Raw genomic sequence first — 24,171 nt, forward strand, 5'->3', positions numbered from 1 at the left:
AACAACACAGAGATTAAGTACATGAGTGACAGAAGGCATGGGCATGGTCATGTGCATGGGCAGAATGGTGAGAGAAAAGAAAACGCTTGGCCCAAGAAAAGTATGTTTGTGTAGTTACATTAAGTTCCTGGAGTGTCAAACATTTTCTCAACTGAGCCATCTTCTCAGCCTCAGTTTCCCTCATAGTAGAGTGGGTTTTGCAGTGGCACAGACATTGATGTGACACCACTGGTAATGTTCACCTGTCTTCTGTTCATCTTCTGCCTCTGAAAGAGCTTGTCAAAAGATAACATGCAGTTTAAGAGGCCATGTGTCTCTGGCTCCTCTGTTTTCTGTTATCAGGCTCACCCTGAAATGTTTCCTTGCAGTGGTGAGCACTTCAGTGTTCTCACATTAGAACTTCCCTACAGACAGAGAACTGACAAGATTTCAAGTTAGAAGCTGAGCATTCTTGGAGTTACAGGTTAAATAGAGCTTGATGGAATATCGGGATAGATCCTTGCACACAGAGTATTCTGTGGGTTTTGGGTGAAGTCTGTGTCAAATATGATCTGAATCAAAGACACAGATTTCAGGTGCTTGTCCAAGATTCATTATTGATACCTATAAAAAGCTCCTGTCCCTTCCAACTAAACCAGGAGATGGAGGCAGAGGCAGGGAGAGAACAAGCGGAAGAATTAACTCACTACATAGACCAGGCTGGCCTCAAACTCATAGATATACTCCTGCCTCTGCTTTCCCATCGGGATTAAAGATAGGCATCACCATGCCCAGTCATTTTGTTATTTTAAGAATTTTGTATATTTTATTTCATGTGCATGAATCTTTGTCTGCATGTACATATGTACCTTGTATGTATACCTGGTGCCTACAGAGGTCAGAAGAGGGTACTGGGTTCCCTGAAACTCGAGTTATTGACAGCTGTGTCAGGGCTGGAAACTGTATCTATGTCCTCTGCAAGGGCAGCAAGTGCACTAAGCTGCCGAGCAGTCTCTTCAGCTTTTAAACTCACGTTTAACAAACCCACATTTTCAATAAGGACCTTTTCATTTGTGAATCATCTAATCATCTCTTAAATTGTGTAACTATCAAAACTGTTCCTTGGGGACTACATTTTCAATGCAGGAGTTTTAAATGATACAGTCAAATATATACTCTGCAATGCAATATATAATCTGTGAACTATATGGTAAACCCATACTCTATACTGGGAAAAAATTAATCAGTGAATATACTCATAAAGGATATTTACTTATTTATAACCCACATTTTTAAACCTATGTGTTTAAAGATTTTAGCTTTTTAAAATAATCAAAAATGCAGAAACTCTAGACAATCAAAAAAACATAGACCCATGGAAACAGATTTTCAAATACATGCTTTTGGACTACAGAAAATGCCTCATTGATTCTTTAAGCTAAACTCCAGAAATTTTGTTAATTAACTTGTAAGACAAATTATCAAATACAATTTTAAGTAGAAGAGAGAGCTACTAGAGACCTGAAAACAGGACAATGGATTACTGTAATAACAAGCAAGGTAATCTCTTTGCTCTTGAACCTGGGACTGTCTGTGGTCAAACACATGAGATAGTTGAATTTATTTGGTACTTTCTTGAGTTAGATTCCAATGTGCAACTGATACTCTGATTTTAGTACTCAAGAACTAGCATGGATGAGGCAGTGGGCTTATGATAGATAATACAAAAGTAAGCCAGTCATTAAACTTAGCTCACAGATAACTGAGATACTATTATTTAGAAAATATACTTAAAGTCATGAACATAGCTCAGTTGGTAGATCACTTGTTGTTCAAGATGAAGACCTGGCTATGATCTTCCAGCACCCAAGTACAGCCACACAAAGATGCAGTCTCAGCGTTGGGTAGGCAGAGACAGGTGGATTCCTGGTGATTTCTGGGAATTCAGCCCAGTCTACTTGGTGAGTTCAGGCCACAGAGGCACTCTATCTCAAAAAGCAATGTAGAAAGTCATGAGAAACAACATCCGAGGTTGATCTCTGGATTCCACATGCATATGAATCTATACACACATGCACCCAGAGATACAAACACAAAGGCACACAAGCATGCATGCTCACACACATGCACAAAAGAAATAATAGAAAAACTGTAAAGGTGTTGGAAGAATCGGATAGACCAGTAGTAATAGCTGAAGCTGTCATTCAGGTAACACCTAAATATCTTTAAGACTATACCATCAGGAAAATTCTAAATATCTTTAAAACTACATCTTCGTTTCATATATTTGCCTTTCGTGTTAATATGATGGGCATGCCTGTGTGTATTGTGGTGTGTAAGCAGGTGTGCATGTACCATAATATGTGTGTGAATGTCAGAGGGCAATCTCATGTGTTGGTCCTACCCTTACTTGGTTGAGAGAGGGTCTTTTTTGTTTGCTGCTGTGTACCCCAGGCTAGTTGACCATGAAGCTTCTAGATATTCTTCTGTCTCCACCTCCATCTTGTCACAGGAGAAGTCAGACTACAGTAGTGTACTACCATGCCCACTTTGCTTGTGTTCTGCAGATTCAAACTTAGGTCCTCACACTTACATGGCCAGCCCTGTACGCACTAAGCTATAATCCCAGCCCAATATAGTTTTCTTTTAATTATGTAAGACTACAAATAAAGGTTGTGAAAAGGTTCTTTATTTCTCCAGATCCTACTCTTGTTTAAAAAATTATCAAATGCATGCTGCATGTAAATATTCACTATAGCTATCAAGAATACCTTAAGTGAATTGAAAACAAAACGCAGACACATTGTCTTAATAAAAGGCAAGTATGAGAGGAAGAGAAACAGACACTGATTAGCTGACAGTGCAGCACATACTCAGAATACAAGGGAATGAAAGGAGGCTCCTGGTTTCTGCTTTCATGTCTGGCAACCTGTGACTACATACCTGCTTCTTGGAGACTCATCTTAGGGCCATTCTGAATGCAAGGATTCTGTGGTGTTCCACCACAGTTCTCTATTGACCTGATTCCCTCCATAACTCATGATCACTGTGTCCTAGTACCCTGGGTGCTCATTCCCTAGAAAACTGGTTCTCGTCCTTCCTAATGTCATGGCCCCTTTAATACAGTTCCTCAGGTTGTGGTGACCCCAAACCATAAAATTACTTTTGTTGCTACTTCATAACTGTAATTTTGCTAATGTTGTGAACCATATTGTAAATATCTGTGTTTTCTGATTGTTTTAGGAGACCCCTATGAAAAGGTTGGTTGACCCCAAGGGGTAAAAACCCACAGGTTGAGAACCTCTGCTCTAGACTATAGTTCTGAATCCCTGGTGCTCTTGCTTCACACCATTTTTGTCTGGCCTGGCTCCTACTCTATAATTATCCTAATCAGGAGCACCGTCTCTTTTAACTGTGATAACAAAAGATTCTGCTTTAAGATGAGGATAAAAAATTAAAATGGTAAAAATCCAATCCGATTTGCTTTGTGATGGCCTTTCCAAGGGAATGGAGCCAAGGGGTGTGCACTCTAGGATGTATGGTAATGAAGACCAGAGGCTTCCTGCTGCCAGACAGTGCAATCTCTGCCTTTTAGGGGTGCCACTTTTATGGTGAAGTTGTGGGTTGGTACCAGTTTAACATCCAGGGAATTCTTGGAAGTGCTGAACGATGCACTTCAGCATGTGGAACAGTAGGACATGCCTGGAGCACTCGGTAAACATTGCTTTAATTATGTTGAAACACAGACACTCATAAGGGCATAGATTTGACACAGTGCCCCTGCAAGCCCTGGTATGTATAAGAGTTATCTGAGGAGCTTTCTCTAAAGTCAGTAATTATCCTGGGAAATTCCAATTTAGTGCATGTGACATGAGGGTCTGCAATCTGCCACTTAAGAGAATCAACAATGCCCTCAGCAGGAGTCTGGTGCAGCTGTTACAGGCTTGTCAGTTTGGGAAGGATATTGAGTATGTCTGAAAAGAGCATTACAAGCTATGCTGGTCTAAAGTGACAGTGAAGCACAGAAAGGCAGGAATGGGATTCTCTCTCTCTCTCTCATATATATATATATATATATATATATATATATATATATATATATATAATCCTCTCTTATTACTGTCCTCCTGCCACCAAAGGCTTTCTTCTAAACATGTCCCCTCCAACTTTCATGTCCTTAAACTTTTTCTGAAGGAAGTTTGGCAAGCTACAGCATGCATGTGAAGGTGAGAGGACAGCTTGCAGGGATCAGTTATTCTTCTACCATGTGGTTTGTGTGAGTCAAACTGATGTCTTCAGGCTTGGTAGCGTCTTTACTCAATGACTCATTGCACTGATGCTCTCATGTGCACACATGCATCATCATCCATGATGAATGTTTGCTGGGCACAGTCTTGTGAAGGTAGCCACTGGTACTGAGTTTATAAGTACAGGAGCCATGTTGTTGGTTGGTCTTTGTTTTTTGTTTTTTTTTTGGGGGGGGAGGGGTGCCACCCAGATCCCAAGTAGATCACACATGGAGTTTTATTATTACTTATGAATGCCTGGCCTTAGCTTGGCTTAGTTTCTAGCCAGCTTTCCTTAACTTATCCCATCTACCTTTTGCCTTTGGGCTTTTTCCATTCTCTTACTTCTATAAATCTTACTCTTACTCTGTGGCTTGCTGTGTAGCTGGGTGGCCGGCCCCTGGAGTACTCCTCCTTCTCTGGCTGCTAGATCTTAGATTTCTCCTCCCAGTTTCCTCATCTATATATACTCTCTGCCTGATAGCCCTGCCTTTCATTTCTCCTGCTTGCTATTGGCCAGTTCTTTTTTTTTTTTTTTTTTTTTTTTTGGTTTTTTTCGAGACAGGGTTTCTCTGTGTAGCTTTGCGCCTTTCCTGGAACTCGCTTTGGAGACCAGGCTGGCCTTGAACTCACAGAGATCCACCTGCCTCTGCCTCCTGAGTGCTGGGATTAAAGGCATGAGCCACCACCGCCCGGCCTTGGCCAGTTCTTTATTAAACCATCAGGTGTTTTAGACAGGCACAGTAACACAGCTTCACAGAGTTAAACAAATACAACACAACCAAAAGTAACACACCTTAAAATAGTCTATCACACAGAAGACAGCATTACAGAGCACTCCTTCCTGTCCTCTAGATACCACTCACCTCTCCCCTGCAACTTCTTCAGTGTTCTCAACCTTGGAGGGTGTAAATATTTACACTTTACCCATTGATTCGGGCTCCTTTGAGCCTTGGTCAAAAGAGTTTCTGTTTTCAGTAGGTGTCTAAATGTGAAGAATACATGATGTTGAGTGTCCAGTCTTAAACAGAACATCAATATCACCCCCTCCAAAGTTCAAGTTTGTGTTTATTACCTGGTTGTTACAAATACATGAGTGTAGAGACTTAAAAGAGTCCATATAGATGAATGACTGCATAAGGAAACTTAGGTCATCCTTATTGGGAGAGTTCCAGTAACCTCAGAGCCTACCCATTTTAGTTGATTCACATTTTAATCTAAATGAACTGGAAGATGAAGAGGAAAGTTCGAAGAACCTGTGTGCCCACTCCTTCCCACACTGGGCATGCTCTTTTTTTCTTTTCTTTTCTTTTTTCTTTTTTCTTTTTTTTTTTTCGAGACAGCATTTCTCCATGTAGTTTTGATGCCTGTCCTGGAACTTACTCTGTAGACCAGGCTGCCTTGAGCTCACAGAGATTCATCTGGCTCTTCCTCCCATATGCTGGGATTAAAGGTGTGCACCACCTGCCTGGCTGTTTCTTGTTTTGTTTTGTTTTATATTTTTGGCATGTTCTTATAAGAAAAAAAATGGAACATTAAAGCCTTAACCTATAGACACAAAATGCCCCAAAGTGAAGCATTATTGTGCCTCCATCAGCATCCCTCTCTGAGAAAGCTGTGTTCAGTAGGTGAAGAAAGATGACTTTTCAACTTTTCTTTATAAAGCCATCAAGAAGACAATGGCAAAATCATTCAAACACTCCATAGGCCATCTTTCAATGAATGAGTGAAACAGTATGGTCCTTGCTTGTCTTCTTTCTCTCTCATTTTTCTCTTTGCATTATGTGATGGTGTCAGAGCATGTCACAGTATAAGCTATCAAGGGGAAATAAAAAGATCCTGTTGCCTGAGTCCTGGAAAGCAAATGAGCACAGTTCCCTCAGTTAAGCTCCTTGTGATGAAATGCTTGATGAATGTGAGTTAAGGAGAGAAGGCACCAAACTACTCTTCCTGTTGCTGTGATAAAATTTGCCCACAAAAGCAACTAGGGAGAATGGGTTCATGTTGTCTCAAATTTTAAGGTTACAGTCTATCATGGGAGAAAAATCAAGGAAGAAAGAGCTTGAAGCAGCTGCTCATCACATCCATGGTCAGGGAGCAGAGAGGGGTGAATGGATGCTACTGCCCAGCTCCCTTTCTCCACTGATAAAAACAATGCAGAATCCCAGCCAGGGAATTGTGTCAGCTGCTGTGGGATGTTCTCTATGCTGTGAATGTGTTGCTCTGATTGGTTAATAAATAAAGTGCTGATTGGCCAGTAGTCAGGCAGGAAGTATAGGTGGGACAAAGAAGGAGGAGAATTCTGGGAAGAGGAAGGCTGAGTCAGGGGTCTCTAGCCAGACACACAAAGAAGCAAGATGTAAAAGCCATGTGGCAACTTATAGATTAATAGAAATGGGTTCATTTACGATATAAGAACAGATAGCAAGAAGCCAGCCACAGCCCATACAGTTTATAAATAATATAAGTCTCTGTGTGTTTACTTGACTGAGGGACTGGTGGGTGAGAGAGATTTGTCCTGACCATGGGCCAGGCAGGACCAGGAAAACTTCAGCTACAGTCATCCATAGTAGTCAGGTCTTCACACTTCAGTTAAAAAAAAAATCAACTGAATGCCCCACAGACATTACCAGAGGGCAATCTCCAAGGCAATTCTAGGTTCAGTCAAAATTGAATTTAACACTACCTACCACAAAAGGGTTTGCTTTTTTTTGCTCACAACATGAGACTACAGTATTCCATGGAGGTGAATAATTTCTCTTTGTTATGGCTATGGGCAAATGTCTTAGAGTTCATTCTCAAGCCTCTTCAGCCATTGTCTGAGGACTCTTGCTCACTGTGCTACAGTTTAATTTCTTTTGCTATGATAAAATACTCTGTCCAAAAGCAACTTAGGGGAGAAAGTTTATTTGCTTATCATTCCGGGTTAGAATCCATGATATCAGAGAAGTTACAGTAGATCTCATCTACTTCTCCTTCACAGGATCATCCATGTGTCCTTCCTAGGGTCTTTTCCTCTCTGGAGTTGTGGGTTGCAGTCTGGCCATCCCTTCCCTCCCATTTAGTATCCACTTATGAGTGAGTAGATACTATGTTTCTCCTTCTGAATCTGGGTTACCTCACTCAAGATGATATTTTCTAGATCCATACATTTGCCTGCAAATTTCATGATATCATTGTTTTTTACTGCTGAGTAGTACTGCATTGTGTATATGTGCCATATTTTCTTTATCCATTCTTCAGTTGAGGGACATCTAGGTTGTTTCCAGGTTCTTGCTACTATGAATAATGCTGATATGAACATAATTGAGCATGTGTTCTTGTGGTAAGTTTGAATAATCCTTGGGTATATACCCAAGAGTGGTATAACTGGGTCTTGAGGAAGACTTATTCCCAATTTTCTGAGAAACCGCCATAATGATTTCCAGAGTAGTTGTATAAGTTTGCATTCCCACCAACAGTGGAGAAGTGTTCCCCTTTCTCCACATCCTCTCCAACATAAGCTGTCTTCAGTGTTTTTGATCTTAGCCATTCTGACAGGTGTAAGATGGTATCTCAGAGTTGTTTTGATTTGCATTTCCCTGATGACTAAGGATGTTGAGCAATTCTTTACATGCCTTTCAGTCATTTGAGATTCTTCTATTGAGAATTCTCTGTAGCCCATTTTTTAATTGGATTGTTCAGTATTTTGATGTCGAGCTTTTTGAGTTCTTTATATATTTTGGAGATCAGGCCTCTGTCAGATGTGGGGTTGATGAAGATCTTTTCCCATTCTGTAGGCTGTCAATTGGTCTTATTGACCTTGTCCTGTGCTCTACAAAAGCTTCTCAGTTTCAGGAGGTCCCATTTATTAATTGTCACTCTTAGTGTCTGTGATACTGGTGTTATATTTAGGAAGTGTTCTCTTGTGCTAATTTATTCCAGACTACTTACTACTTTCTCTTCTATCAAGTTCAGAGTAACTGGATTTATTTGGTGTTCAGTAACCTTCTTGTATTTTATAGGAATTTCCTTCTTTAGGTTGGGAAAGTTTTCTTCTATGATTTTGTTGAATATATTTTCTGTGCCTTTGAGTTGGTATTCTTCTCTTTCTTCTATCTCTATTATTCTTAGGTTTGGTCTTTTCATGGTGTCCCAATTTCCTGGACATTTTGGATCATGACTTTGTTGGCCTTAGTGTTTTCTTTGACTGATGAATCTATTTCTTCTACTGTATCTTCAGTGTCAGAAACCCACTCTTCCATCTCTTGCATTCTGTTGGTTATAGTTGCATCTGTAGTTCCTGTTCGTTTACTCAGATTTTCCACTTCCAGCATTACCTTTGTTTATGTCTTCTTTATTGACTCCATTTCAGTTTGAAATCTTGAACTGTTTCCCTCACTTGTTTAATTGTTTTCTCTTGACTTTCGAGGGATTTACTGATTTCTTCCCATTTTTTGTTTGACATTTCCGTGATTTCTTTAAGGGAATTTTTCATTTCATCTTTTAAGATCTCTAATATCTCCTTAAAGTCATTTTTATGGTAGATATCTTCTGTTTCTTCTGTGTTGGGATGTTCAGGTCTTGCTGATGTATGTTCTGATAGAGCCATATTGGTTTTTATGTTGTTGACTATATTTTTGCACTGGCATCTATCCATCTCTTTCTCTGCTTGGTGCAAGTGGTGTCTGTGTCTGAGGGAGCCTCTCTTGGTCTGATTGATACTGTTGATCCAGTGCGAGCTCTTGGTCTAGTCGATGCTGATGGACTTCTTGTTTTAGGGAGTAGTTCTTAGTCCAAGTGGCGCTAGTGGGCTCTGTCTCAGGGAGTAGCTGCAGTCTTACCGTGTGGTAGCTGATAGTAGTCTGATCAGTCTGCAGGATATCTGCCTGCCTACTGGCCTCTTATTCCAGTTGGGTGCTAGCAGGCTCTGTCTTAGGGAACAGTTGCACTCTCGGAGGGTAGGTGGGATTTGGGGGAGGTGGGGTTTGGGTTACAGGGTCTGATGGGGGATGGTGGTGGTCTGTGCTGTGTGCAGGAGGTCTACCTGCCAACTGGCCTGAAACTGGAACTGCAATGGGTGGGGGTGTAGGGGGACACCGTTATGCCCCTGGGCCCAAAGCCTAGGGGCTGGGGTATTCGGGTATGAGGATAAAGATTCACCTCTTAGTCCAGTCAGGTGCTGGCAGGCTCTGTCTCAGGGAACAGTTTAGAAGTTACTGTTACAGAAGCTCGAAGCAGCTGGTCCTACCACATATCTACAGTCATGGAGAAGGAAACATATGCAACCTTGCATTCCCTTCTCTTACACAGTCAAGGGCCTGCCTAGTGAATGGTGCTGGCCACAGTTCATGAGTCTTCCCATAGCAACTAATAGTCAAGACAATCTTCCATAAGCATGCCCAGAGGCCAGTCTGATGTAGAAAATTCCTCAATGGAAATCTCCTTTCAGGTGGCTTTAGGTTGTGTCAAACCGACAATTAAGGCTATAAAGTCACACACTGGATTGCTCAAGTTGAAGTCTCCCCAAAGTTCTGACTGGAGCAAAGCCATGATGGAAGTAAGATGTTATTTATTTCACCTGAGATGGGGATGTGGACCAAAAAAGCTTGAGTGTCAGTCTGCACCCCTAGCACTGCTCAGGAGGAAGTCAGGTAACATCAAAATTCTCTCATTCAAACAAAGTTGATATACGGAGACACTGAACCATAACTGCAGCAGCTGTAGTATTATTAAAAAGACGTAAGCATTACACAAGTCACTTAGAAGTTAAACATCAATGGAAATGAAACAAAAGAAGAAGCAAAAGACAGAAGATGACAAAGGAGGCATCAACAGTAAATAGAGGAGGAAAGGGGGGCAGCAAAATCAATGTTAAAGAAAATGGGAGGAGAAAAGAAAACAGAGAAAGAAATGAAATTCAGTTAAATAATGAATAAATAAAAATGTGAGTGTGTTTAAAGTAGGGAAAAGCAATGGGGCATGAGGAAAACTGGTGAATGTGGCAGGAAAGCTGGTGTTCAAGGTTAACGCATGTTAACTTTTGGTTCTGAGCTGTCAGTCCTCTCCTTGGATACCGGCCCCTGGTCACCTCTGTTTGATTTCTCGGACTTAGCTCTCACTTTCCTCTGTTAGTTTGACACTTCTCACAAAGTTTGGCTTTCATTCCATTATCTTAGCTCTAGTCCTGAAAATAACAGGAAATCTGAATATTTCTGGTCACACACATTTCAGATAAATGTCAATTGACCTTTACCTGGAGTTAGTCATTGATCCTCTTTGTGTGCTTATTTCTCTGTTCGTGCACCTGTGTCTCTGTGTCCATGCACAGGTGGAAGCTAGAGGTTGATGTGAGATGTCTTCCTCAATTTTTCTCCATCTTAGTTTCTGCTTCAGAGTCTCTCACTGGGCCTGGAGCTCCCTGACTTAGCTCGGGTGGCTGATCCCAAAGGCAAATGATCTTTTGGCGTCTGCCTTCCTGCCTGTGACTGCAGGCATGTGCCACTGAGCACAGCTTTGCCCAGGGCTGCTGTGCTTCAAGATCAGGTCCTCATGCTTCTGCAGCGAGCACGTTGTTCACCCATGCGTTCCCCTCATCTCATCTCTCTCTGAGAGTTTAGTGTCTTATTTTTTTCAACTACAACATTTGTAGAGTAAAGCTGTCTTTATAAGCTATTGAAAAGATAAAACAGTCTGATTAAATATTTAAATCACCTCCTCTGAGTACTAACAAATAATACTACTAATAAAACTTAATTCCCATGATTACCTGGGGCATGGATGCAAAACTTCTTTTGATTTTGTCTGATACAAAGAATTCTTTGAATAATGAATAAAATCACTGAGTGCATACAAACTAAAGAGACATATACACCTAACGCACCAAGAACAGCTGAACTGATGAATATGCTCAGCATGAGACTAAAGATTGAGAAGCCATTAATTTTGATTTCTGGTGTACAATAAGAGTTTTACTGACATTTTACTACTCATTTTCATTATCAGTAGGAATTTGAAAATCTATACATGGTGACTGTTAATGCCTAAATAGTAATTTTTGTGACTCTGTGAGAGCTTATTGTTTAATTGGTAAAGGCAAGTAAGGTGTATCCTTAGGTTTTCTATTTTTATTCTTATTAAAACTGTGATGATGGACATTTCATTTTAATTCTTTCATTTAATTTACTTTTACATTAGAGTACCATTGTGTGTGCATGTACGTTTGTGTGTGTGTGTGTGTGTGTGTGTGTGTGTGTGTGTGTGTGTGTGTGTGAGTGATGGACCTACATGTGTATATTCCTGGAGGGGCCAGAGGCCAAACCCATTATTACTCAGTCACAGTTTACTTTGACTGATGTGATGAAGCCTTGTTGGTTTAGAACTAGCCCAGTAGGCTATCTGCCTGCCTCCACCTTCTTTGCGTTGTTACTCCTGGGATTACAAATATATGCCAATTTGCTAGTCCTTTTTTAAAAATATGTGTTCTAGGGGACTGAACTTGAGCTAGGACTTACAGCCCTGGACCTTTGCCTGGATTCTTTCGGTTGATTTAATCTATTAGCAGTTTTCAGAGTTTCTGTCTGGAGTACTTTAGCTGTTAAGTGTTGTCAGTAAAGTGTGAGGAACCTGGTGGTTTCCTCCTTTGAATGGTTCCTGAAAAGATGAGCGCTCCTTCTCCTGGAGCAGATGCAAGCAGCTTCTCCTGGCTTCCTCCCCTCTCATTCCGCTGCTGTGGTACTCAACAGTGCAATTGATCTAACCAGAAATAGCTCACACCTGATGGCATTTCCGAGATAACTTTCTTTATAAGATGAAATATTTAAAGGACTCAGAAAATTACTTTTTACATTCAACTTTAAATTATTAGACGGCCCTATTGTGGTAGCTATATTAAGAGTGCTCAGACAGGGAGGGAAAAAATAATAGCCAGAAATATTTATTTCCTAAGAAAAAGCCTTAGAGACCTGAACAATACCAAACACAATACTTAGAAATTAAACTGTCAACTTTATGTCCATTTGTCATGGTAAATACATACATTTCATTTTTTATAATTTAAAAATGACACACATGTCACTTGTAGACCTAAAAGCCTGCTGCTACAACAATGCAATGCTCAAATTGTTTCCAAGTTAGCAGGAACTCTGTACTTTCTGATATCACCCTGAGGATGCTGATTTCAACATTTTCTTTTCTCTTCCTTTAGTGAACAGGGGAATTGCCCCTTGTTTGTGATGCTTAGAACTATAAGGGATTTCAACTTGAGGGCTTTGGTCACATTTTAGAGTATTTGTGTCCACACAGTAAAAGAGGGAAAAAGGCCCAAGTTCATCACAGTCAATTTGTTTATACCTTACACACAGAGCCTAAAATATTGTCATAATTTATATATATATATGTATATATATATATAGTCATATTTTTAAGTTGTGGATTTGGGAGGGCACTCAAAATTCTTTTTAGTTTTGGGTCATTTTATGTTTTGAGTTTTCAGGTTAGAAATATTTTACTTGTGAAATATATATATATATATTTAACTTCCTACCTAAATGTTGTTGTTCCCTGATGTGTAGATCATTTATCTGCCCCAGCTTTCACAGTGAAGCTTAAATTAGCAAATCTGGTCAAACAGCAGATGAGGGGAGCGTTCCAGCACCCATTTCCCTTCATCTGCTGTTGAGACTTTCTGCTTTATACTTCATTGTGGAAGCCATGGAAACAACTAGATGTCTCAAGGTGCAAAATGAGAAGTGACACTGATTGTCCTCTGACCTCCACGACATGCCATGACACATGTGTGCCCCCTACACATAAAGTAGTATCCAGTGCAGTATACTGGAAAGGTACAAATCAAACAAAGACTAAAGGAGAAAAATATATAAAATATCAAAGTCAATAGCATTCAAAATAAACTGGCAATCTTATTATTTTCTTCAGTGGCAGTATTGCTTCTGATATTCGCTGTAGGCCTCATTTAGTACACATAAATTCTTTTAACCTGTTTACATCATGGAAAATTTTGTTTTTCTACTTCTGCTGTGAATAGTTTTGCTGAGAAATTGCAGTAGCTAGGCTGGTGTACACAGTCTTTAAGAAACTGGTTCCAAATCAGATGTTATTGTGATGAGTATACCTTTATATATGACTAGTGATTTTTCTCTTACAGCTTTCAATACTCTCACTTTATTCTGTATATTTAATGTTTTAGTTATAATATATTGTGGATATTTTCTTTTCTGGTCCCATCTAGTTGGTGTTCTGTGTGCTTCTAGTATCTGTATAGGGCTTGAAGATCTGGTTTATGCCACTGAACTTGAGCTATTCTCTTTATTCTGTGTCTGTAGTTTGAAGATTTAGTCTTTTCATGGTGTCCTGAATGTTACTGTGTGTGTGTGTGTGTGTGTGTGTGTGTGTGTGTGTGTGTGTGTGTGTGTGTGTGTTTCATATTCTTTGCTTGAGTGCTCCAATGGCTCTATTTTATCTTCCATTTCTAATATTCTATCTTCCACTTGATCTATTTTATTTGTAAGACCTTCTGAGCTTTATAGTAGCCAGTTGAGTTTTTCAATTCCATCTTTATATGAGATTGAGTTCTCTGCAATATTTTCATCTCTTCATTGTTCAGTTTGCAGATCCTGATTTTGTTCCTCATTTTATTCAGCCATATATTTCTCTTTTCTAGGTCAACACTAAGGAGTCATTGCTATCTCTTTAAGTAAATTGAACTATTCATGCCTTCTTTAAACTCCAGTTTATTATTCTTTTGAGTTCTGTTTTCTGGGCTCTGTCTTGGTAATTCTCATTGGAGACCATTTCTACAGGACTACTGTATTTAGGAGAGGGGCATACTGTCTCAGCCTTCCATATTGTTTATGGTTTGTCTATATGATCAGATCATATGAATTTCTTTCCTTGTTTGTATGTCTGGTGTGGGACTCTAGCCTGACAGATGCTCAGCCAGGGAAGAAGCTAAGCATACAGGTCTAGACTAGCTCTTGTAATATCAAATTCCATTACATTTTAGCCTCTAGAGCATTTTTTGACTTAGTATTCTGTGCTCTGGGTTCATCAGAGATCTATCCACATGGTTCAGTCCCACTAATATGGTGAACCTGGGTGGCAACCCTATTTATGTATCTTGGATATTGGCAACCTTAATTTCTTTTTATTAATCATCTGAAGTTCTCTAGAGGAGCTGATCTGATGGAATGGATAAACATATAGTTATATATGTTTAATATATCTTCTATTTATATATTCTCAATATACCTATTCTATCAGATCTATCTATAATATGTTAATATCTATCTATATCTATATAAGGATATGGGATTTATTAGAACACCTTACAGGCTGTGGTCCTAATAGTCCGACTATGATGGACTCTCAATGGAAAGTCCAAGAATCCAGTAGTTGTTCTGACCACAAGGCTTGATGTCTCAGCTGGTCTTCTGTATATGCCAGAATCCTAAAGAAGTAGACTATAATGCCAGTGAAGGAATGGCCTTGTCAGCCAGAGTGAGGGTGTAGATAATCAAAATTGAGGTTTCTACAAGAGCAGTATTAACTCTTAACCACTGAGCCATCTCTCCAGCTCCTTAACTCTTATTTTTCGTTGACAAGAAATAGCTATATTGTTATGTACCAAATTCCATTGCCAACAATGACATCCAGGGTTTGTTTTCTACAGACATTTTAGTAACATCCCTCTTAATGGGGCAGAGGTGACATCCTGTTATGATTTTCAATAGGATTTTGCTGATGACTGAGGCTGTTCATAGTTTCAAATACTTAGGAGTGATCCACTTGTCTTAGGAAATATTTATTCCAGTCCTTCTCTCCTTTTTAAATGTTTTTTTTTTAATGTGAGCCATTGAGTTACTTGGGTTGTGCATATATTTTGAAACTTAATCCCTTGTAATCTGTTAATGTACTCATATTTGGTTATTTTTTCTGTGTTCCTTATAGCAGCTTTTTAATTTGGTGTAGCACTACCTGTCAGTTTTTGATTATGTTGTATGTGTGTTTGAGAGAGTGTTCACATCTTAAATTTTCATTGCTAAGATGATTTTTTCCAAATGTTTTCTTCAGGTAGTTTTAGTGTTACCAGTCTTCTATTTAAATATTTCTTTTGGGTTTATTTTTGTATATGGTATGAGATAAGATTCATGTGATATCCAGTTTTCCTAACAAACTTTATTACAGAGAATATATTTCCAACTTTTTACGTTTTAACAACCTAGATCATTTACTGTATAGGCATGTATTTCTCCATTTTGTATCTGTCTTTTGATCTATGTCTGCTTATATGCTGATATATACCACTTTTATTGCTGCTTTGTATGTATTTTGTAATCAGTTACCATCATGCTTCAATTATTTAAATTTGCATTGGATTTTAAGATCTTTTGTAGTTTTATATAAATTATAGAACTACTTTTCTCTGTTAAAAATGGCATTGAAATCCAGACAGCAGTGGCACATACCTTTATTCCCAGCACTCGGGAAGGAGAGCCAGCCTGGTCTACAGAGCGAGATCCAGGACAGGTATCAAAACTACAAAGAGAAACCCTGTCTGGAAAACAACAACAACCAAAAAATGACATTAGAATTTCATCAGCGACTGTGTTAGATCTGTACAAAATTTGAGTGGTATGCACATTTTAAAAATGTGAAACATTCTTATTTATGAACAAAGGATATATTTTATTCTACTGCCATATTTCATAATTTCATTAGTCAGTGTTTTGTAGTTTTCCAAGTACAAAATTTTCTCTTTTTAACTAATTTTATTTCTGGTTATTTTATTATTTTTGAATAAACTAGGTTATTACACTTGGAGTTGATTTTTCCCTTCTTTTATAGGTAGCTTGTTACATCCATAGAAACCTCACTGATTTTTTTAATCATTATTTTTTTCTAACTGCTTTGATAAGGAATTCTAACACTGTGTTGGTTACAGATTTCCAGACTTGATATCCTTGTCTTGCTCTTTATCATGAAAATGTTTAAACTGCTGCCATTGGATACATTAGACACAGCTTTATTATATATGATTATCATGTGTTGAGATACATCCCTTTTATACACAATTTTTGAATTTATAGCAAAAATGTTGTCCCTTACAATGATCACATGATTTCTACACATTATTCTGTTTCTGTGGCATATTGACTTGAAAGTTGACCCATCCTTATATTCCAGGGTCAAATCATGTTTGATCATGCTACTGATTCTTTCATTTGTTATCTAATTCAGTTTGTGAGTTTGTTAATGTTTTGTTGATTTTTTTAATGATTATTTTATTAAAATTTAATTACAAGTTTTTAATCCTCATCTAGTTTTGGAATTAGTATAATATTGGGAGATATTTGATTACTTGTTAAATACCTTTATCATGAGCTTGTTCAGATTTGTGGGCCATATTCTTATTAAAATCCACCTCAATCAAGGATACTGATAGGAATAAGTAATTTTTGTTCCTTCTATCAATAAACTTAAAAATTTCTTATATTACAGAAGTACATGTTAACTTTGTTCACAGAAGTCATGAGTATAAACTGGATGACTCAGTTCATTAAAGAAAGCTTTGAGATAAATGTTGTGTTGTAATAACATCTGAAGCATGGGAATAAGAATTATAAGCTTTAATATGACTCTAATTCCCTTCTTTTTTCTGAACAGTCCTGTTCTGAAATATGCTAACTCCACAAGAGTAGAGTTATTCTTCATAATTTAATCTATAAATTAACTGAATTATGAATTTTAACCCAAAGTATAGTTTAAGCCATCTTATAAGTTATTGGATGCCAAATCAAAGTATCCTTAAATACCCTTAGTGTCATAGAAAGGCATGCTCAGTATTTTGTTACCTAGCATGCACATGAAGAGACCATGTCTGTGTCCTACAATGTCCTGCAAAGGTCTTTCCTACAAGTCCAGTTCTATAAGCAGTACCAGACCCTGATGGGCCTTATACAGAATACCTAAAGAAATCAGGTATTGCCATCTTCCTCCTCATATTAGGTTGTAGCCATCATAAGGAAAGAAATGACAAAGACTTTATCTCCCAACGAGAGGACTGGAATGGAATTTAGAGTCCTCTCTGAAATCAGTACAGGTATATGACTTGCTTATCATAGACCTCTAATCTGAAAATATCTTTATGAAATACTCAAGTTAAACCAAGAAGTGAACATTGTTAATTGGAAAATGTTTATGGAATCTGGGTGGATTTACTGTTACTGTTTTCTATTGTCAGTATCAATCTGTAGTCTTGCTATCTCTACAACAAACAAACAAATATTGGGCTGCAAAGTTGTGCACAACTTTAATACCAGCACTTGGAAGGCAGGGGCTGGCAGACCTCTGTGAGTTTGAGGTCAGTCTGAACTTTATAGCTAATACCTGACCAGCCAGGGTTGCAAGGTGAGACCTTGTTTCAAAACAAGCAAACTAATAACAAAACTACATACACACACACAACACAAGTATTGAGTGGTTTTTAGAACTAGTTTATAAAAGGTATTTTTTGGAAGAACTTAGTCGTGTAGATGAAGGCAAATTTCACTTTATACTTTTAATGCTCCATACTTAGACCTAGTTAGAATTGCTGGTGTACCTCTGCTGACCAGCCTGCAGTTTTCCCACTTTGTAGTGCACAGAGTTAAAGATTCAGCAGTGGAATGCTTTTTTGTCACATTTTCTGGAATATGATTGTCATTATCACAGTTCTGGAGTAACCAGAGTTATAATATTAACACTTTTGATTTGGGCTGTTTTCCATGTAACCAGAATTCAGGTCCCAGGTTCAACTTCAGTTCTTCTCTTCAAACATGTTAGCATCCAGGTGCTGTTTCATTTGTTTTGGCTTTTCTTGTTTCATCTAATTTGACTGAAGACTTTTAAGAGTAACCATCAATACACCAGGTCCTCTGTTAACTGAAAGGCCCTGGAACCTGCACTCAACCCACTGCTATTCCCTGAGGTTTGGAAAGCTGCTTCTGTCATTACTGCCTCCTGCAACAGAGGAAGAGGATTGCTAGCTTCAGAGCCAAGTGATTTTGCTGTGCATCAGCCTCTGTTCCAGTCACTTAGCTTTTCCTCATGATAGCAACAGAGTCACTACTTAAGAATGAAGTTCAGATCATGCAATTCAAAAACCTGTACCTAACTCTAAACACTGGTGCTGCAAATGTGTGAATAATCCTGTCTTATCTGGTAAATCATTCATTCTTGGAGGAAATTATGTTGACCTTATCATTTACAGTGAGTGTTATGTCCCTAGATCATTTAATAAAGAACAATATAATGTTGTGCTATAGTGCATGTGTGTATGGGTATATATATATATATATATATCCACATACATAACATATTCAGTTACTAAAGCATTAGTAATATTCATTGAGGGTATAATTATAATGATTACTAAGCATCTCTACCATTATGTAGATTACTGTCAATATTTCATAACTCCACTTTAAAGTTTCATTATAACATAGCACATGTGCGGAGGTCAGAGAACAATGAGTTAGAGTTGATTCTCTCCTCCCACCATGAGAATTCCAGGGATTGAACTCAGCTTATAAGGCTTATGCCAGGTACCTTTTTACCCAGTGAGCCATCTCAGTAGCTCATAACCCATTTCTTGCTTTCTTCCTTTTATTATATGAAAACAGAGTAATAAGTGCATTCTGAGTCCCCAGTAAAAACTAATTATTGTATTCAATATTGTATTTAGAAAACTGCTTTCTATCAACATATAAGACTAATCACACCATGTGGTCATTCACTCTAATTTCTCAGCATGTAAAGTCATCTTTAATTGGGGTATCACATTTCAGGCATCTAAATCATAGTTTTGATGTATTTTCTGACTGTGAAATATCTGCCAGAACAGCAAAATGACCTCCATGTGCAAGCATGGAACAGAAAATACTCGAGGGCAGGAGACCCATAGCCTTGCTTTATTTTTATTTTTATTTTTATTTTGTGTTGTGTGCTCTGCACATAATCATAAACTGGAGAGTGGTTAATAAATATTATTCAGATTCAGGCATGGGAAATAGGAGACACGGGCATGAAATCCTGTTTTTATTGCTATCATCATGCTGATGATCCTCTGGCCACTTCTCTCTGGTCGGTATAATTGCATGGTCTTCATATTTTATTCATTAGAAGAGCTTCTCTGTGCCCATTCCTCTCATGCTGCCACTGTGGCTGTAGCCAGCCCTTCCTAATGGGCGAGATCTGTGGCTCCCTCCACTTTCTTTCTGGGATCTGATCAAGCCTCTAATGAGCATGAGACTTGCAGCCATCAATTCAAGTACAGAAACAAATGAATAAAGTTTTTGTTTTCATTAGTATTGTGAAAAGCCAACTCACTTTATCTCCTTCATGTTATCTTTGATAAATTTGCTCAGCTCTTAAAACTAATTTGAAAGGAAGTTTGATTTATGTAGGTATTCACACTAAGTCTTTGTGCTGTATTTTTTTCTTTTTCTTTCATTATTTACCATAATCAGAAAATGCCTGTTAACTCTCTACCACAGCCTGCTGTTGTTTCCAGTTTCAATCAGCTGTGTTGTGTTTGTGATTGTGGGTATGTGTTTTAAAGGAAGAAATGAGCAGATATTACTGATAGGAGATCAAAGATGTGTATACAATAAGGGAGGGATGAACAATTTAGGGAAAATGTAGGTGACTCACTACAAAGAAGAGATAGAGGAAGCAGATATAGAAAAATGCAAAAGGCAAGAGGGAAGGAGACAGAGATAGAAAATGAGAAACTGATAGACGAGAAAAAAGAAATAATAGAAAGTGTATATAGGCAAATTCTAGTAAGCAGGACCATTTAAGTGTGTGTACATGTGTTTGTATGTGTTAACATGTGTATATCTGTGCACATGCTTTTAATGGTAATTTTAATTAAGTAAAATAAGTTGAGATTCTACCATATATTTATAGTCTATCTTCCCTTCATTTCAGTAATTTTACTAAACATCTGAGTGAAATTTTTATTCATTTACTGTCAACATGTTCAATTTCCCACTTTGTTACATTTTATTATAAATACATAAACCAACAAAATGTATTATAAAATGACTACCTACTGGATTTGAAAGGTTTGTGCTGCTCTTAACCTGGGTCAGAGGAAGTTCTTTTTGTAAAGGACGGTGGTTAATGAAGAGACTTGTAACTGCTCAAGAGAATAAGTCGTCATGAGTACTCAACTATAGAGAAAACATTTATGTCAGCTCTCGTGCCTAAGATTTAGTGAACGTCACAGAGAAGGAGGCAGAAAGAATGTAAAAGCTATCACATGGAGAGCAGTGGTATGAAATGCTGACATCTAGACATGATATGCCTACAGCAGCTGTGGTGACCTGCACAGTGACATTCACAAGATCAAAGCAGTTCAAAGTCCTCCAAGGGGCTCCCAATACCTATCACTAATGAGGAGCCACTGGCAATTGATGACTGCTGGGTGAAGGAAAGTCACTTTTCCTTCAGGTGCAAGAAAAGGCTGGCCCATGCTCCAGTGGATGACCCAATGTTCATCTGTATGTGGACAGGACTAACTAGCATCTGTAGGTTATTAAAAAATAAAACAAACAATAATAACAACCTTCTGGCTAGGATCCACATTATAATTTTTGTGGATAACTTGTGAGAAAGAATTTCCTCCTGTTAAATTGTGGGTTAGTGTATGATAAAATGTCAAATGAGAAACTGACCAATTTGAACAAAGAGTTGACATGTATCTGGGAAAATAAGCAAATCTGAAAACCCTTGGAGGCCAACTTTTACACCTATCCTGGATCTTGCTCTGTAGACCAGGCTGGCCTCGAGCTCACAGAGATCAACCAGGTTCTGCCTCCAGAGTGCTGGAATTAAAGGCATGTGCCACCACTGCCTGGCTGTGGAGGCCAAGTTTTTAAAGCATTTAGGTTCAAGGAAGAGATGAACTATCTACAAAGAATGATAACAAAATGAGTGCCAGACAGACCCAGTTTGATGGTGTGAGATTGGAGGAGTCCTGTGAATGCAGCCTAGCACATGTATCAGTAGACAGACTAATGATGGATAAACAGACAGAGGTACAGAACAGATAAAGTGGAGAGTCCTCACCATCCTTTCAAATGATTGCCTAATGCATGTGGAAGCCATCTGAGAAAGGATTTGAAACTCAGCTGAGGACAGGATTAGAGTGACAAGAAATTGTACAAATTTGAACTCTGCCCTTCTAACCTCTGTAAAATTTTAAACACAGTTTCCTGCTGAAAATGTCCCAAAGAATAGAAATAGGTCCTGGAGAAGAATGAACAACTCTGAGAGAAACTTCTCTGGATATCCGCATGGGGGTTTATGAAAAGGTTGGCAGCACCAGTGGACAATGGTTAGATTTATGTTAAAAGAAGCTACAGTGCCATAAATAATTAGTTAACATCATTTGATGACTTTCTTCTCAGATGTATTTACACTCATTACTACTCTGTATTTTATCTGTTTCCATCTATGATTATACTTTGCCTAACAATATAAATGATACGATAATTGGATTAAACCTACAACCAAGTAGTTGGTTAGCACTTAGCTGTCTGTAGTACTGAACAAGAGTTCTTAAGGATTGTGTGGATAATGATGAGGGCTTCTACCTTTAGAGTGCTGAGGAATCTAAGGGAAGGTTTCAGAAATTCCTCAGAATCAACGTGTGGCACTTCAGCCACTCACTGAAGAATGCATTTCTTTGTTCTTGTTAACGGTCTGAGACTGTTGCTGAGCTTTTTATTTTGGAGGAGGCAAGTTTGAGTTTATTTTCTTTGAAACCACCTGCCTTGGTTGCTCTCCTGTCACTGCGCTGAAGATGGCTTGTGACCCTTTCATTGTGGCCATCACAGCACAACTTAATATCCCACCGAGGGGTTTGCAGGCTGATGTTGGAGTTTGTTTGTTTAAGTTAGTTCTTTTTTTTTGTGATATATATTTTTTATTTTACAATACCATTCAGTTCTACATATCAGCCATGGGTTCCCCTATTCTCCCCCCTCCCACACCCTCCCCTTACCCCCAGCCCACCCTCCATTCCCACCTCCTCCAGGACAAGTCCTCCCCCGAGGACTGTGATCAACTTGGTAGACTCAGTCCAGGGAGGTCCAGTCCCTTCTTCCAAGACTAAGCCAAGTGTCCCTGCATAAGTTCTTGGTTTCAAACAGCCAACTCATGGAATGAGCACAGGACTTGGTCCCACTGCCTAGATGCCTTCCAAACTGATCAAGCCAATCAACTGTCTCACCTATTCAGAGGGCCTGATCCAGCTGGGAGCCCCTCAGCCTTTGGTTCATAGTTCATGTGTTTCCATTCATTTGGCTATTTTTTTTCAATAATTGAGTAAAACTGAAATTGATTATATGCCACAGTCATCCTAGGGACCTCCATGCTATGTATATAGCCTCTATGGTTCTATGGGTTGTGGTCTGATTGTTCATTTTATATCTAGAATCCACCAATGAGTAAGTACATACCATAACTGTCTTTCTGGGTTTGGGTTACCTCACTCAGGATGATTTTTTCTAGTTCCATCCATTTGCCTGCAAATTTCATGCTTTCATTGTTTTTCTCTGCTGAGTAGTACTCCATTGTGTATATGTACCACATTTTTTTCATCCATTCTTCCGTTGATGGGCATCTAGGTTGTTTCCAGGTTCTGGCTATTACAAATAGTGCTGCTATGAACATAGCTGAGCATGTATCTTTATGGTATTTATCAGCATTCTTTGGGTATATGCCCAAGAGTGGGATGGCTGGGTCTTGAGGTAGTTCGATTCCTAATTTTCTGAGAAACCGCCATACTGATTTCCACAGTGGTTGTACAAGTTTACATTCCCACCAACAGTGGAAGAGTGTTCCCTTTGCTCCACATCCTCTCCAACATTGGTTGTCATTGGTGTTTTTGATCTTAGCCATTCTAACAGGTGTAAGGTGGTATCTCAGAGTCGTTTTGATTTGCATTTCTCTGATGATTAAGGATGTTGAGCATTTCTTTAAATGTCTTTCAGCCATTTGTAGTTCTTGTTTTGTGAATTTAACAGCTTGGTACTGGTATAAAAACCGACATACGGACCAATGGAATCGAATTGAAGACCCTGACATTAATCCATGCACATATGAACACCTGGTTTTTGACAAAGGAGCCAAAACTATACAATGGAACAAAGAAAGTATCTTCAACAAATGGTGCTGGCATAACTAGATGTCAATATGTAAAAGATTACAAATAGATCCATATCTGTCACCATGCACAAAACTCAAGTCCAAGTGGATCAAAGACCTAAACATAAATCCAGTTACACTAAACTTAATAGAAAAGAAGATAGGAAGCACTCTTGAACGCATTGGCACTGGAGACCATTTCCTAAATAAAACACCGACAGCACAAACCCTGAGCACAACCATTAATAAATGGGACCTCTCAAAACTGAGAAGCTTTTGCAGGGCAAAAGACACAGTCAATAAGACAAAAAGACACCCAACAGATTGGGAAAAGATCTTCACCAACCCCACATCTGACAGAGGATTGATCTCCACAATATATAAAGAACTCAAGAAACTAGACATCAAAGCACTGAACAGTCCAATTAAAAAATGGGCTAAAGTTAGTTCTTTTTGCTCATTCGTTCTTGTGATGGCCGTGGTAGCTTCAATGATAGTAGAGGAGTGAGCAGTTATTCTAATACACAGTTCTGTTCCTTCTCCAGTGCCGCTGTGGCAGAATAGCTACAAATGTGTGTATTTTCATTGAGCTCATGCATTGAACATGTTGCCTTCTCTAGCACTGGACCAACCACCTCTGCTGGCTACTGGGCACCTGATAATAATTTCTTCATTTTCCTTTGGAAATCAGCTATATAGACCACACACACAC

General features: G+C 38.7%; 1 protein-coding gene across 1 annotated transcript in view; it reads left to right on the plus strand.

Annotated features, from left to right (window-relative positions):
• Positions 1-24,171, plus strand: part of LOC102912016 (contactin-associated protein like 5-1) — a 922,425-nt gene that overhangs the window by 718,558 nt on the left and 179,696 nt on the right. The gene's annotated exons all lie outside the window — the stretch shown is intronic.

The sequence above is a fragment of the Peromyscus maniculatus genome, chromosome 11, assembly GCF_049852395.1.
Source record: "Peromyscus maniculatus bairdii isolate BWxNUB_F1_BW_parent chromosome 11, HU_Pman_BW_mat_3.1, whole genome shotgun sequence".
Taxonomy (NCBI): domain Eukaryota; kingdom Metazoa; phylum Chordata; class Mammalia; order Rodentia; family Cricetidae; genus Peromyscus; species Peromyscus maniculatus.